The sequence below is a fragment of the Columba livia genome, chromosome 6 (genome assembly GCF_036013475.1).
Source record: "Columba livia isolate bColLiv1 breed racing homer chromosome 6, bColLiv1.pat.W.v2, whole genome shotgun sequence".
Lineage (NCBI taxonomy): Eukaryota > Metazoa > Chordata > Aves > Columbiformes > Columbidae > Columba > Columba livia.
In genome coordinates this window covers 37,741,884-37,756,619 of record NC_088607.1, presented here as the reverse complement: position 1 = coordinate 37,756,619, position 14,736 = coordinate 37,741,884, and the positions used below count along the sequence as shown (strand labels likewise).

General features: G+C 45.2%; 1 protein-coding gene across 6 annotated transcripts in view; it reads left to right on the top strand.

The window, feature by feature from the left end:
* PCDH15 (protocadherin related 15) overlaps positions 1-14,736 on the top strand; it is a 695,403-nt gene that overhangs the window by 328,497 nt on the left and 352,170 nt on the right. Inside the window, exon 1 of one of the 6 annotated variants that reach the window (XM_065068177.1) lies at positions 12,357-12,504. The exons of 3 other annotated variants lie outside the window; for them this stretch is intronic. The gene's annotated coding sequence lies outside the window, so the exon portion shown is untranslated. Of the gene's footprint in view, positions 1-12,356; positions 12,505-14,736 lie in introns of those variants that run through there. 2 more of the 6 variants (XM_065068169.1, XM_065068178.1) reach the window with 2 other exon arrangements.

Sequence of the window (14,736 nt, the reverse complement as noted above, 5' to 3'; positions counted from 1 at the left end):
TCACTGTTGTGAGTTTGTTGTTGTTAAAGAGATGGCAATACTTCTCCCCTCTCCCTTACAGAAAGTGTGTGGATATTTAGAAATGAGAGCTTCTATCCCAAACAGATCTACGTTCATACTTCCTTGATTATAAGCATGACGTCTTATTTGTAGCAAGTTATACTCCACAGAATCTTCACTTCCTATTATAATGATTTAAAATTAGTAGTGTTTAATTATACTGAATGTAAATGTTGGATATCCAACTTGCATGCATCATGAAATGAAGAGCTATTCTCGCTTGAAAAGAATAATTAGGTATAGATCACAGAATGATCTCAGATGAGAAAATTCACTTGGACGCTCATGCTTCTCTTTGACAATTAAACGTACCTCCATGATTCAAAAGGGTAGATGTGACAGTAAAAGGATGCAAGGTAAAGAATGGGGTTTAACATGTTGACTTTGTGTCAAAATGATGTTTGCCTTCTGAATGTCTAACTATAGAGTATTTATTTCCAGATAACTATAATTTAGTGCAATACAAACAAAATCTCAATTTTTCTTCGTTAATGAACTGCTGTCTCATTATATGAAGATTGGTAACAATCTGAAATTTGAGATCGGTTATAATTATCAGCAAGAATGCAAAATAGTTCAAGTGTTTCACAGTTTGAGTTTATTGAATATGATTTGTCATTATTCTTAATCTGGTACCAGCCACAATGTGTCATAGATGAGCAGAGCAGCAGAAAATTGTGCAGGATCATCTGTTATAAATGCTTTTGTACCGGGGCTGGTTTTACTATTCTGTTTGATGTTGACCGCTAATGTCATGGCCATTATAGATACAAGTAAGTCTAGCAAGTACATTACTGAGGTAAATTCCCCTGTTCTGATGTGCATATTGAGGGCAATAAAACGCTCACCCCTGTGCACTGGGCTAACTCCAGTCCAGGATTTTTACTGGATTTACCTGGTTGAGCGGGAAATACTGGGGACCATAGGCCTTCCTGTGTGTATCCTTATCAAATACACTCCCGGTTTCTGCAAGAGCCCTGATTCAGTTGTGCTTAGGGCATGGCCTCCTCGTGGTTATTCCTTACCATGTTTGGTGGTGGTGGCTTTTTGTGTTGTTTGGCTTTTGTTTGTTTGTTTTCTTGGTTTGGGGTTTTTTGCTTTGTTGTGTTTTTTTGAGAAAGGGAGGTGGGACAGGAGACATCGTGAACCTGGCATCCAACACCAAGAGCGTCCTTTGTTTGTGCTGTTGAAGGCGCAAGATCAGATCACGGGCAGTGAAAAGCCTGGACGCCACCAGGTAGTAATTATGTACTGTACCAAAGTTCATTCACTTCAGGGTTGTTTTTCCTTTCCTCATAGGGTCTGTTTTGGGGCAGAATATTTACACGGAGGTAGTCTGTGAGCATTACTTCTTCCATAGCAAATCCCATCTGATCCAGTCTGGGTCAGTCACAAAAAGGGAATGAAGTGAGATGTTGCTTGTAGGAGTAAACCTGAGTCTCCTGCTCAGCAGTCACAGCATTCCAGGATGCACCGTCTGTATCTGCTCCCCCAGAGTGTCAAAACACCTGGAATCTGTGCTGAAAAAAAGGGATTTGGGATCCTTAACCCACAGATACGGGGCTGCTCCCAGACACCAGCACACTTGTGATGTGAGTTTAGTCTCTGTAGATACTGCTCCCCAAGAGATATGAAACACAAGGTGGAAACACCCCAAGAATGCCATACCTGTGAACAGCATGCTCTGAAGGAGAGAACCCAGAGCAGGGTAGAAGTGTGCTCCTCTGGATTCAGGACGTGACTGCTGAGACCTCAGCAGCTGAAAGAAGTGCCCTGAGAGCCCTCCAGAAGAGTCAGCGAGGGGAAGATGACGTGGGAAGGGAGGAAGGGACAGCCGAGAGGATGACACAGACAGGAGGACGGGAGGGGAAGTAGAAGCGGATCACATCCAAGTCCATGAGGAGGAAATAGCACAGCAGAGAAGGAGGAGGTTCCCAGAGAGAAGAGGTGCTTTAGAAACAGGAGGAGGAACTGGTGGGTATACGCACAGAGGAGATAAAGTGAGGAGCTGGGAAGCTGGGGAATGGTGAGGGGAGAAAAGAGATGCGTCATGGATACTTGGAACTAGTTGAGGGTCTGGTGCAGAGGGTGGAGAAAAAAGAGTTAACAAGAAGGGAAAGTCCCAGAAGACTTGGAAAGAAAGGAGCTGTGGTGAATGGAGTTAAATCCAGTTGGTGGCCGGTCGTGAGTGCTGTTCCCAAGGGCTCAGTTCTGTTTAATATCTTTAATCTCTTTATCAGTGATCTGGATAGGGGGTTGAGTGCACCCTCAGTAAGTTTGCAGGTAACACCAAGCTGAGTGGGAGTGTTGATGTGCTGGAGGGCAGGAAGGCCTCTCAGCACACAAAATGGCGGCCCCAGGGGTGGCGGGATCACCTCAGCACACGAAATGGCAGCCCCAGGGGAACGAAGATCACCTCACAACACAAAATGGTGGCCCCAAGGGCACCAGAGTCACCTCAGGGCTCAAAATGGTGGCCAGAGGGGTGGTGGGATCACCTCAGGACAAGAAAGGCCTTGAGGTGCTGGAGCGAGTTGTGAGAAGGGAACAGAGCTGGTGAGGGGCTGGAGCACAAGTGTGATGGGAGCGGCTGAGGGACCTGGGGGGTTCAGCTGGAGAACAGGAGCTGAGGGGAGACCTTCTGATCTCTGAACTGCCTGAAAGGAGCTTGGAGCCAGGGGGGTCGGGCTCTGCTCCCCAGGAACAAGCGCCAGGAGCAGAGGAAACGGCCTCAAGTTGCACCAGGGGAGGTTGAGGTTGGATGTGGGAACAATTTCTTCCCCAAAGAGCTGTGGGGCATTGGAACAGGCTGCCCAGGGCAGTGCTGGAGTCACCAGCCCTGGAGGGGTTGGACAGACCAGAGATAAGGTTCTCAGGGACATGGAGTAGAGGTGAACTTGGCAGTTTCAGGTTAACAGTTTGACTCGGTGATCTTAAATGTCTTTTCAAACTTAAACAATTCTGTGATTCTATGAGGCAATGAGGATAAGAAAAGATTAAGCTTAAAGCGAGGGAGCTATTTTGATTAAGACGTATTACATGAATATAATTATCTTTTAGAAGGGAGAGAGAAGAGGCATTGTTGAGATCTGGACCATGTCTTGAATTATATTCTCATGGTAGAATATAAACATGAGTTAAAAAAGTATATCACAAGAATGTGTTGTCCATCTATCCACTTGCATGTAGTGATTACAGCAGGAGAGGGAAAGAGACGTTTGAAGAGGACAGTGTAGTGGTTCTGCAAGTAAATTTGTGGATTCATACATCCAGTGACATGAGAGAAAGCAAAAATAAGAGCAAATGGAGGATGAAAACGAGCACTGTTGGTAGAACATTGGCACGGGTTTCTTCCTCCCCTCTGTTGTCCAGTCCTTGAGGACCTAACAAGGATATTTCTAAACTATTTTCCTCTGTTAGCACAATCTGTGTAATGGCTGCAGACATGGGGGTTTCAGTCAGAAAATGACCAAAGCATGAGGAGAACCTGCTTTCCTCATCTGCCTTTGCTGGGCTCAGCATATACCTGCAGACAGTGGGATGAAGAGCAACACCTGGAGACGGAAAGGGGATAAGGGAGTTATCTGCAAAGGATTTTAAACTAGAATATTATTCATATTGGTTTTTCTGTATAATATTAAAAAAAAAAAATCTCAGGTCCATCCAAAACATTTTATCTTACTTTCTGTAAGACCTGAATCAACATAAAAATGAATTTGGGGAATACTTAAAGGTATTCTTAATTCACCTTTGTTCTTTTCAATATTCTTTAAATATGTTTCTATTAACTTTCACAATAGTGTACAATATTCGTCCTTCTAGGAGCTACTTGACCCTTGCTCGGTGTCTGTCACATAATAATGCATTGACATAGAACTGATTCTAAGAGATGAAGGCACTGAGTGGTTCCAATCTTCCTTCCTCAACTGGATAAGAAATCTGAAGAAAAATGTTTTATATACACATTGTACGTTTTTTCTACTGCACAATATATATCTAAACAATCGCGAATTTTCAACAGTAAATACATACAAGCTATGCAGAGCATTTGAAGAAGCAAATCCTGCCTAGTTGAGAAAAAGAATCAGAAGAGCTGGGAATTCAGCGCTCTGTGATTGACCACGGGCGCTGTGGCAGGAACATCCTTTCTGCTTCTCTTGGCTCCAGTCAATCCACTCCAGCCACCTGCGCAATAAGCTCCTTGGCACTAGAAAGGTAATTATTTGCTCCCTGCTTACTTATTTTTTGTGTCCCAGCATCGTAACAAATGGCAGTGCTGCCGTTGTGTTGGAGTGATGGCAGAGTCTCCTTTTTCCTTTAATCCTCAAGAGTCTGATGTTAGTAGAGCCTCAGAATTGCAGAACTGTGAACTCCTGGTTATATTTTAAGACTCTCATCCTAAATATTCAGAAGAAGAAGTAAAACACTGTGATCCAAAGGTGGAAGCAGAAGAGCAGCCTCCGAGTCGGGCCAGTTGATGCTTTTTGGAAAGGGTGAGAAAAGTGTGGGGAAAGTTACCATCGATCCAGAACTGAGCAGAGGATTTGGAGCTGAGTGGGTCATTCTGCTCTCCTTGTGGTCTGTTTGCAGTTTGGGTCCGTGGGTCCAAGGTGTGCAAAGGAGCATTTATGTGCCATTGCCTTTTGGTGGAAGCTCTCAGTGCTAGTTTTAGTCTTCTCTGTCTTCTGAGGGAGAAACAGGCTGGGAGAAGGGGAAGAACTGAAACAGGTCAAGAAGTGGAGAAGGTGTGGACGAAGTCTAGAAGGGAGAGCTCAGGCTTCTGTTCAAGTAAGAGAAAGGATACCCCTGTCAAGCGATGCCCATGGAATCTGGGAACAAGCCTTCAGCTAGAGGCATCAAGGAATCAGGGAGCAAATGCTCCTCTGAATGTAGGGAAAATCTTTATTTTGTGGTGAACACCAAAAGAATGATGTAGATTTTCTGTCTCTGACCGTTGTTCGCAGAGCTTCAAAGACTTGTATTCAGAGTGAGAGCGCTCCGTCCTCCTTGGAGAGCAGTGGCAGGAGGACACCGGGGAGGGAGTTGTGGTTGTGGGTTTGTTATTGACAAGAATTAACCGTGTGATCGTTGAGTTAATCGGGGCAAACGCACATGACAGCTGTAGTAGGTAGTTTGGGAACTAATTCACAGTCAGAGATTAGTCTTAGTTCATCTCCTCTGATATTTTTGGTGCAGACAGTAATAATGAATGGGCCATCCTGAGGGGTTTTTAATTACTGTTTTTTCTAAGAATATGATATAGGGTGAAACAAAAAGCTCTTCTCTAACAGTCGGGTTTAGGACCTGGGAGAGTGTAAGGATTTCCTTCTCTAATCCATGGGAATTAGCCTTGAGTGACAAGGAACCAACGTGCAGTTGATTAGAGTCCTTAGTTAACTCGCAAGTAGATGGTATATAGGACCACAGAAGTAAAGCGGCTCTTGTTTGAAGTGGAATTCCTATGAGGATCCAAGCAGAAGTGTCAATGCCGGAACGGAGGCTGCCGTTGTGTCCTGGGGGAAATTCAGTGCAGGTTAGACTGCAAAAGTACTTTTTCTTTTTTTTTTTTCCTTAAATCACTATGTAGTAAGTTACTGATGAGAGCTATGTATGTAGTGAACCATGAGAACAAGAATAATGTAAAACATTTGTGTAGTAGTTTACTAAAAGTAAATGCACTGGCTATGGTGGTGTATAATACTGTATGTATAGTGTGCTACATTGTAGGGCTTTCTGATGTTCAAGCAGGGCTGTAAAGCCCTGTCTCCAATGAGAGCCTTTCGAAACAATTCAGTTGCAAGTGATAAACCATGAAAGAATAACCATTTGAAGGATAAATGTTCAGGTACTGAAAAGCACATGGTCAACTAAATGCGTTGCTTGTGGCAGCAGGAAACAACGAGCAGAGTACCTGAGAAGGTGCTGGAGAGAGAAAGATGAATACACCAGAAAGTCCTAATGCAAGATTTGGGTTATTGCTGGAGTAGTCAGGAGGAGAAGAAGTTGAGGAGAAGTCAGATCTCTCGTTAAAACTAATATTAGGATATAGAATCTCTCTTTACTACAAGGGGCACTTCATGTTGTGTGATGCATTTCTCTGTCATTTTATTGCTGTAGGATGAGCAAATAATTTAAGTGGGGTTTATTTTGTTTCCTCTGCTGCCTATGGCCAGCTTACACGCTGAGAAGGAAGTAGAACACAACCCAAGACGAGTTGGGTTTAAGTGGGGCAGGGATAACATGGTGCGTATCTGCACCTCAGCCTCTCACGTCCTCATTGCAGCAGCGAGTGGCAGCCAGGCCAGCAGTGTGTGGCTGTGAAGCTGCTGGTTTCGTGCTGTTCACACAAGGAAACTGTTCTCAAAGCTGGTATTTTTTGGCCTGCCTGTTGGCGGTAATGGAAGGGCAAAGGCAGTTGGAACCGCACAGGTGTGTGTAGGGCAAGCCCATGGCATTGGGTTGTCACAGTGGGGTCACCAAGGAGAGCTCTCCAGACCTACCTCTCACAGCCCCAACAGAGAGAGAATCTTAATTCCTATTTATTGTTTGACCACGACTTCAGTAGTGTGGCACTGTCTGGTGCTTGAAGTGCTTGGCTCTTGTTTCCTGTTCCAAACTTGGGAAGGTTTAAAGTGGTCAAAAGGGCTGCCGCCCAGCTTCCAGAGCTGCTAAACTCTTATACCACCAAGTAAAATGTATACATTTGCTAGGCTTTGCTACCTGACGCTGTGACCGTGACACCAGGTGCCACACAGTGGTGACTGCACACAGGACGAGAGGACCAGGTCAGCATCTTTGCGCCCACCCACTGGATTGCTGCTTTGGAGATAGATTTTTATCCTCTTTCTTCCAGGAGTTAAGCAGAGCTCACATTTTCTGTTTAAAACATGCCAGCAGCAGGGGATTCTGTCCCACGACTTTCTCTGCATTTTACATTACACAGCCTGATCACTGGGCTCTGGAGGAGTTATCTCTTAATCTGGCTTTGCAGCCCAGTAAAACCTGCATTGCTGGCAGGGATTCAGCAGCAGAGCTGAGGAGTGGCTCTGCCAGAATTGGTACCATCCTGGTGCTTAGAGTGTTCTCCTGCAAAACAGATGTAGTGCATTCTTGTTTTCTTCTGGTCTTGAAGGGCTTGGGTTTGGTTTCGTTTCCTAATTTCCTATGTGGAGGATGATAGCACCTCCATCCCTTCTGTGGGTGGGTTTTTATAGAAAGCTGTAGTAGTAACTGTGTGAAGGGCATGGGAGGTGGTGTGTAAGGAAGCCCTTAGTCTCTGGATCTCACTTGGCTTAACGTGGGAAGCATGTAGCTCAGCCTCGGATCGGAGCTGGAGACAGCTGGGAAGCGTGAAGGTCAAAATGCAGCAACACCTGTGGTCTTCCAGCAGCGCAGAGTTGCTGTGTGAAAGAGGAGGTTTTCCAGTCTGCAGTTTGATTTAGGCATTGAAAATTCCATGTATTTCCCTGAAATAGATGCCCAGGACTGCTGGGCTGGCCATGTTCTGCTCCATTGCACTGGGGGCTTTTGCTTCTACTTGGCCCCGAGGAGCCTCGCGGCTGAATCGAAGGTCTCGTCTGTACCGAGCTGTTCACACGTTGGCCAAACCCCAGTCTGTGCAAAGCCCCGGTGTGTTTTTGCAGAGTCCTTTTCCCGATTGTTTTGTGCTAGTATTCTGATGGACCTGCACCGAAAGCGCTCCTGACACATCAAGCACAATTTCCTTGGCAGGACAAGGTGAGATTTGGCCCCAAAATGTTGCCTTTGCAGTAAGCATTACAGGTTACATAGTCATTGGCTGTGCTGTACTTTAGATGAGAAGTTACTGTGCTGGTTCCATCTACTTAAACCTCCTGGTTCTTTAAATAGGTGTCCTTGGCCAGCTTTTCTCACTCCGTTAATCCTGGCACAGATGAACTGGCATGAATATAAATGTTTATGGCAGTCTTCACAGCTGCATATGGAATATATCTGATTGTTTGCATATAGGCAGTGTGGTGGGTTTGTAATTTGATGCTCTATAAAGACTCTTAGATAATCTTTCTGAAAGGAGCTGTGTAAATGCAGATATAATTAGCTTTATGGTGGGTTTTTTTGTTTTTTTTTGGAAACAGATATCTTTTAATAAAGCACTGGAGCACAGAATAGCCATTTCCTGTGATTTTCATTCACATAATATTTATAGTGCTACAGAACAAATGAGCCATTGAAAAGGGAAAAAAATTAATACAGTGGATGAACTTGCCTTGAGAGGAATTTGTGATAAAATTATAAATCTAACAAACTTCAGTAAACCAATTACAGCTCCTCCGGGATTTGTGGATATGAAAGCTCGATGGGATTTGGTGTAATCCCTCCCTGGGAGCAGATGGGCAGATGGTGGGTCTCTCAGAACGCCTTCCAGCCCTCCCAGCTCCTTCCCCCGCCGGCTGCGGTCGTGTTTCTTCACACCTTGTCTCGGTGACAGAAGCACAGAACCAGTTGAGATGTTTGGGGTGTTCCTCTGTGCAAAGTGAGTTTTGGTTTTTCACTACCTGCCACTGCAAATCTCTTCATGTAGAAGGACGTTCTTTGTTGGGTGCTGGGTGGGATATTAGAGCGGGCCTGCAAGTGTTACTGTAGTTGAGAGGCGGTCAGCGCTTTGTTAGAAATTCCTGTTTGCAGGGAGTTATGGAACAACCAAATCTTTTGCTCCAGGTTCAGACAAACTAAATTGAAATTACAAGAACTAAGCCAGGAGCACTTTTCAATTCTCCCCCCTCCCTGAAATCAGTTTGACCACAATTACTGATTTGCCACCTGCTTTTTCTTCTAGAGTAGCAAACTTTCTGCTTTTCAGGAAGACAGTTAAAATGCAACATCAGGTCACAGATAAAATAATTCTTTGTTTTGTCTGGTGTAATTCCAGCATCCTCCTTACACTGTTTACATTGTTCCTTACATCGCACAACGTACAAACAACTGTATGGCAGAAAGCTATAAGTAGTTTCGCTTGCCTCAAGTAAACTATACAAAATCTTAAAATCATAAATATTTTGAGCTGGTCTGTACAGTTATGGTCTCGCTTTTCACTAGAAATATGTATGTTGGCAACTTTTAAGACTCAGTCCAACATTTCTTGCCTCAGTATTTCTCAACATCTAGTGTGAACCTGTCTCGTTTCAGCGTATGCGTGTTGTCTCTCCTGCCACATCTGAGCCCCAGCACTCAGTCAGCTTTCTGGCTCACCCATTATTGAATTGTTCACCCACTTAGACCGTGCCGTCCTCACTTGGAAACAAGAAATGTTGTGGTAGACAGTGCTGAAAGTCTTGGGAAAGTCAATGGCAAAGGCAGCTACTGGCCCCTCATCCACGTTTTACTGCTTTCTAATGTCTGTCATTTTATCTCAGCCAGTTTGGTCAGACACAATTTAGCTTTGGTAAACCCAAGCTGACTGATCCAAATCACCTTCTTCTCCTTCCTGTGCCCAGAAATGTGTTTTGGAAGGACTCCCTCCATAATTTCCAATGATCTTCTTGTCACAAAAGGTGTTTAAAATAGCTGGAAGATGGAAGGTAACTTTATGTGAGTATATATTTCAAAATGGCTGAAGTGCAGAACCTGTTGTCTCCACAGGTGTCTGTGAGCAGAATGAGACCTGGCTTGGCCAGGGCTGGGTTTACCTTGTGTCCTTAGGACAGGCCCAGCCTCCTGGAAATGGTCAGTGAAGAACAGTGGGTTCTAATGGGACCTTAGTTCCTGCTCTATGCAAAAGCAGAATTTATTTCCCAGACGGAAAAAATAACCCCTCTAAGTTGGGCAATACCGCATTTTAACCATCTCTGTTGTGGGCTATGTGTAAATACATTTCTAGAAGACTTTGGCATGCTGATCAATTGATTGCAGGGAAAATCCTCTGGGAAACAATGACCCTGGGTGTATTTTGAACATATTTGCTCGTGGGATACAGGAACCTCACAGAAGGTAAAGAAATTAATGAGCACCTTTCAAGTCAATCATCGTGATTTTTGTCAGATTTTTCACGCTTCCAGAATAGCTTCCTTATGCAAAGCACTGGAGTGTTGTAAACCATAAAGTAAATTAATTCCTTTTGATAACTATCTGAGAAAATTTGAGACTAACAACAATAACATGCTTGTAACATATTAAATATTTAATAGACATGTCTGCACTGAAGCGAGGAAAGTTTTCTCTTACTCCGCAGCAGTTTCTCTTGGCTGGTCCTTGCTGCCTGCAGGGACCCTGTTGTTGTTGGGGAAAGCAAAATGCTGCCTCAAAGACCCTGTCCTGTGATTCAATGGGAGCTGATCGTGGCGTTTTGAGAACGTGAGCACCAAATATTGTTACAGAAGTATATGTTTGGGGGTTATGCTATGGACAGGTGTATCTCATAGGAACGCTGAAACTTATGAATAGATGGGAGAACAAAATAAATTCACACAGCTGCACTGGGAAGGAGTAATTACCCTGGGTCTTACTTTTTCAGTTCTTATTTATAGATATTATTTTTTCAAGTTTTCAGTGCACAGATATCAGTAGTATTCTTGGCCTCATAGAATAAAGAATATTATCATTCTGATTAGGCTGAATTTATGGTTTTGTGAGTTTCTTTTGAAGGAAATTAAGATTTGAACTCTTACTTGGCGAGTCACATTGGTGAGTAGGGTTTGTCTATGGGAACCAGTAGCATAAACCAGTGTCACAAGACAATTCTGTATATTTTTTTAAGAACTAATGAAAAATTTTAGTCCTCGCACAGGTTTTCAAGTAACCCGTTTGCTGTGGGATTGGTTCATAGAGGTTACTTCACCATGTTAACCTTTTGTCATGAGCTCCTATTTAGCCTTGCCCTGTACCCTGACAAGAAATGCAGGGGCAGGGCACTTTTTTGTAATAAGGACAACAATACAGTAGGAAATGGGCCTAGAACTTCTCTAGTTCTTTCACTTTGGCTACAAAAGCCTTTTAGGAGAGAATACCAGCTTGTCACATTTAACTGGTGCCCATCCCTTGCCAAGAAGGTCCAAAACTCTGTTAGAACGTTTTCTCCATTTCTCAGCAAGTTGTGCTGCCCTCGCTCATGCTGTAGCTTGCAGGCACAGACGTTACTGTTTAAGCTAAGCCCAAATTCAGGCAGGCTTACTTGACTCCTTACAGGTGTAGGATCCGGAGAGGGTCGATGCTTGGTGTTAAATCCCACCTACTCTTACTAATCATCCAACTTTTAATACATTTCATTAGATGCCTGAGCAGTCTCACATAATTTGCATTGTGAGTCAGTGCAGGCTTTTTTTTTGCCAATGGGAGTTTCACTGAATGCTGTTTAAATTTAATGAAGATAAATAAAACACGGAAATATTTTTCAAAACATTCTCCGGTCTTATGCTTTAGCCAGTCGCATCAGGCACCTTTCATTTTGCATAACGTCTCCTTAACTGGCAGTGTTGTGTCGAGAAGGGCTTTAAAGAGATTACTCCTGTCCTGGCAAATGAGCTCAAACACAGCCTGAGCTGCTGCCTCCCTGGCTGGGGGGACACGGGGGAGAACAGCACAGCAGCCCTGGGCACCGGGCAGGGGCAGGCAGAGCCAGGCTGTAGGCAGGAGCAGGCAGAGCTGGGCTGCAGGCAGGGACAGGAAACAGGCAGGGACAGGCAGAGCTGGGCTGCAGGCAGGGACAGGCAGAGCTGGGCTGCAGGCAGGGACAGGCAGCAGGCAGGGACAGGCAGAGCTGGGCTGCAGGCAGGGACAGGGAGCAGGCAGGGACAGGAAACAGGCAGGGGCAGGCAGAGCTGGGCTGCAGGCAAGGGCAGGCAGAGGGCAGGCAGAGCGCAGGCAGAGCTGGGCTGCAGGGAACAGGCAGAGCCAGGCTGCAGGCAGGGGCAGGCAGGAGCAGGCAGCTCTGGGCTGCCCGCAGGAGCAGGCAGCGCCGGGCTGCAGGCAGTAGCAGGCAGAGGGCAGGCAGGGGGCAGGCAGGAGCAGACAGCTCTGGGCTGCAGGCAGGAGCAGGCAGGGGCAGGCAGGAGCAGGCAGGGGCAGGCAGGAGCAGGCAGCTCTGGGCTGCAGGCAGGAGCAGGCAGAGCCGGGCTGCAGGCAGTAGCAGGCAGGGGCAGACAGGAGCAGGCAGCTCTGGGCTGCAGGCAGAGCCGGGCTGCAGGCAGTAGCAGGCAGGGGCAGACAGGAGCAGGCAGCTCTGGGCTGCAGGCAGAGCCGGGCTGCAGGCAGTAGCAGGCAGAGGGCAGGCAGGGGGCAGGCAGGAGCAGGCAGCCCCTGCCGGAGCCGGTGTTCTCAGATCTGCAGCAGCGGGATGCAGAGCAGCAGCAGCAGCAGCAGGCAGAGGATGCTTTGGTGCCTCTCGCTCTGACACGCCAAGGTGTTTGTCTCGCCGTCCCCGCTCCGTTGGTGATCTCCATGCCAGAGCCGTCGGAATCGCGCTTGCTCCAGGTTGTACGGGGTTTGTTTTGGCAGGAGGGAGCAGCGAGCGGTGTTTGTGGTGTTACTCTGTGTGCAGACCTGGGGGGAAACTTGCTGCACAGCCCAAAGCAGCAAACTTGGAACTACTACGTCAAGCTGTTTTTTTTTTCTTGTTTTGTATTTCCCTTGGAATTAAAAGTAAATTTCCCCATAGAACTAGTAGCTTATTTATCTGTTTAGAAAAATCTGTCACCAGGCACCGCTTGTTCCACCAGACTTAGAGTGGGGGGGGGTCAGTAAATAAAGTAGTTTCTTTGATTGAGGCGGAATGTGCTTTGTGAAGCGGAGCTCTGTGGCTTTGATAGCAGTGCGGCTTCCCCGCGGTGAGACAGAAAACATCCGAACACTTGCTTTTCAGTTATTTGTAGCAAAGTCTGGCTTCCGTGGCCGTGCTTCTCTTCTTCAGAGGAACTTATTTTAGAGGAACACTCATAACAGCCTAACGTGCCCAGCAGCGTTTTGGGCCAATTTTTGCAGTTTTTAGAATTGAGGCTTAGTAAACTCGTGGGCTTGTACACGGCTGATTTGTTGATATGGCTCTCAACTTGGAGCAGCAGTAACTGTTGTGTAGTACTGGCTGGTAACCTCTCTCCTTCATCTCCTCTTTCTCCACAGTTAACCTTCATTTTTTATAAAGTCATGTTCTTTGGTCATACCTTGAATATCCTTCATATTTAACTCTTCTTACTCCATAGCCTTTTTTTTGAACCGATTCCTTGTATGTTACTTTGACTCCTTTGTATTATTATAGTAATTTCTGTTCTTGGATTTCCGTATTTTCTTTGCGCAGTGTCCGTTGCAGTATTACTATCAGTCTCAAGACTCTGCTTTTGGTGAAAACAAAAAATGTTACATTTCAGTGATTACTGTGTTCTGTTTAACATGGAGAACTATAAAGAAGTTGATTGTACTTTACATATCATTTGAATACAGAATGGAGATGTGCGTGTATATATTTATACATAAGAAGCCTGTATTCGAAGTGCTGTATTGTTACAGGGGATAGCAGGGTCCCCTGTAAGGTTAACTCTAGGTCCACATTTCATTACTTTTTATGAAATCAGCTGACTGGTGGAGCTGGAAAGCTAATAGTATAGGACACGTAGTAAATGATTAATGATATTAATATTAATGTATTGTGGACTTCTACAGGACCGAGCCAGGCTTTAGAGAGGTGAGACTTTGTATACGAATTCCCATCTGCTCTTATCTGAATATAACTATTGCTTTTGTTTTTCTTTCCCTGGGGAGGCAGAGGAGTGGTTCAGCGGGGGTTATTTGATGCATTTTATCTATGGGTGTACTCGGGTTTCTGGAACACGATCCACATGCCTTGGCAGTTCCAACCCTATGAAATAAGAGTGCGATTAACTGAGCCGGCTGCTCGGCTTACGGCTGAAGTGCTGCTGTCCCAGCTGCTGGCCTGAGCACGAAACTCCTCCCAGTTGCTGTGTTTCACACCGTACCCTCCCAGAGCCAATATACAGACCCTAAAGAAGTCTAGGGCTTGATATCTTCTTCATGGTTCTCTACTCATCCTAAATCACTGGTTGGAATAATTATATTGTCACCTTGTGTCCTATTTGCTCAGGTGTAATAGCTTTGCCAGAAAGGCAGTCGCCTGTAAAATTGTGGTGCCAAGTTTTAATGTTCTTTGGAAAGGTGGGGAGTGTTGCTAGAGACTTTTTAAAAATAACCATGAGTTTTTTAAAACATACTTTTTTTTTTTCTTCTTTTCATGAGCTCTGTGGGACGATAACATCTTTGTTGGGAACAGTACTGGGGTCTTTACTCTGAAGAAACATTTGCTCACAAATACTTCCAAATGCCCATTATCCTCAAGCACTATCCTTAAAGCACTGTCCTCTATGTTCATACTTTAAAATACATATTAGGAGCTTCAGACTGGAAAAGACCAAGACCATCTGTATCTCTAGGGGTGGTTCTTGCTGCTCCTGCCCCACTAACGACCCATCGCTGGGGACTTACTGACCTGCATAAAAAACCAAGGGTGTGGTTGGGATTTGGGTTTTCTTTTTCCTGTTCCTGGAAATCTGGAGCTCCTGACACTCAGATCCTTCTCCTGATCTCCAGAGTAAACTCAGTTTGGGTGGGTTTTGGTGGTGGTGGTGGTTTTGTTGTGGTTGGTTGGTTGGTTTCCTATGTCTCTGCTGTCCTTTTTTGAGTAACTCTTTTATCTGA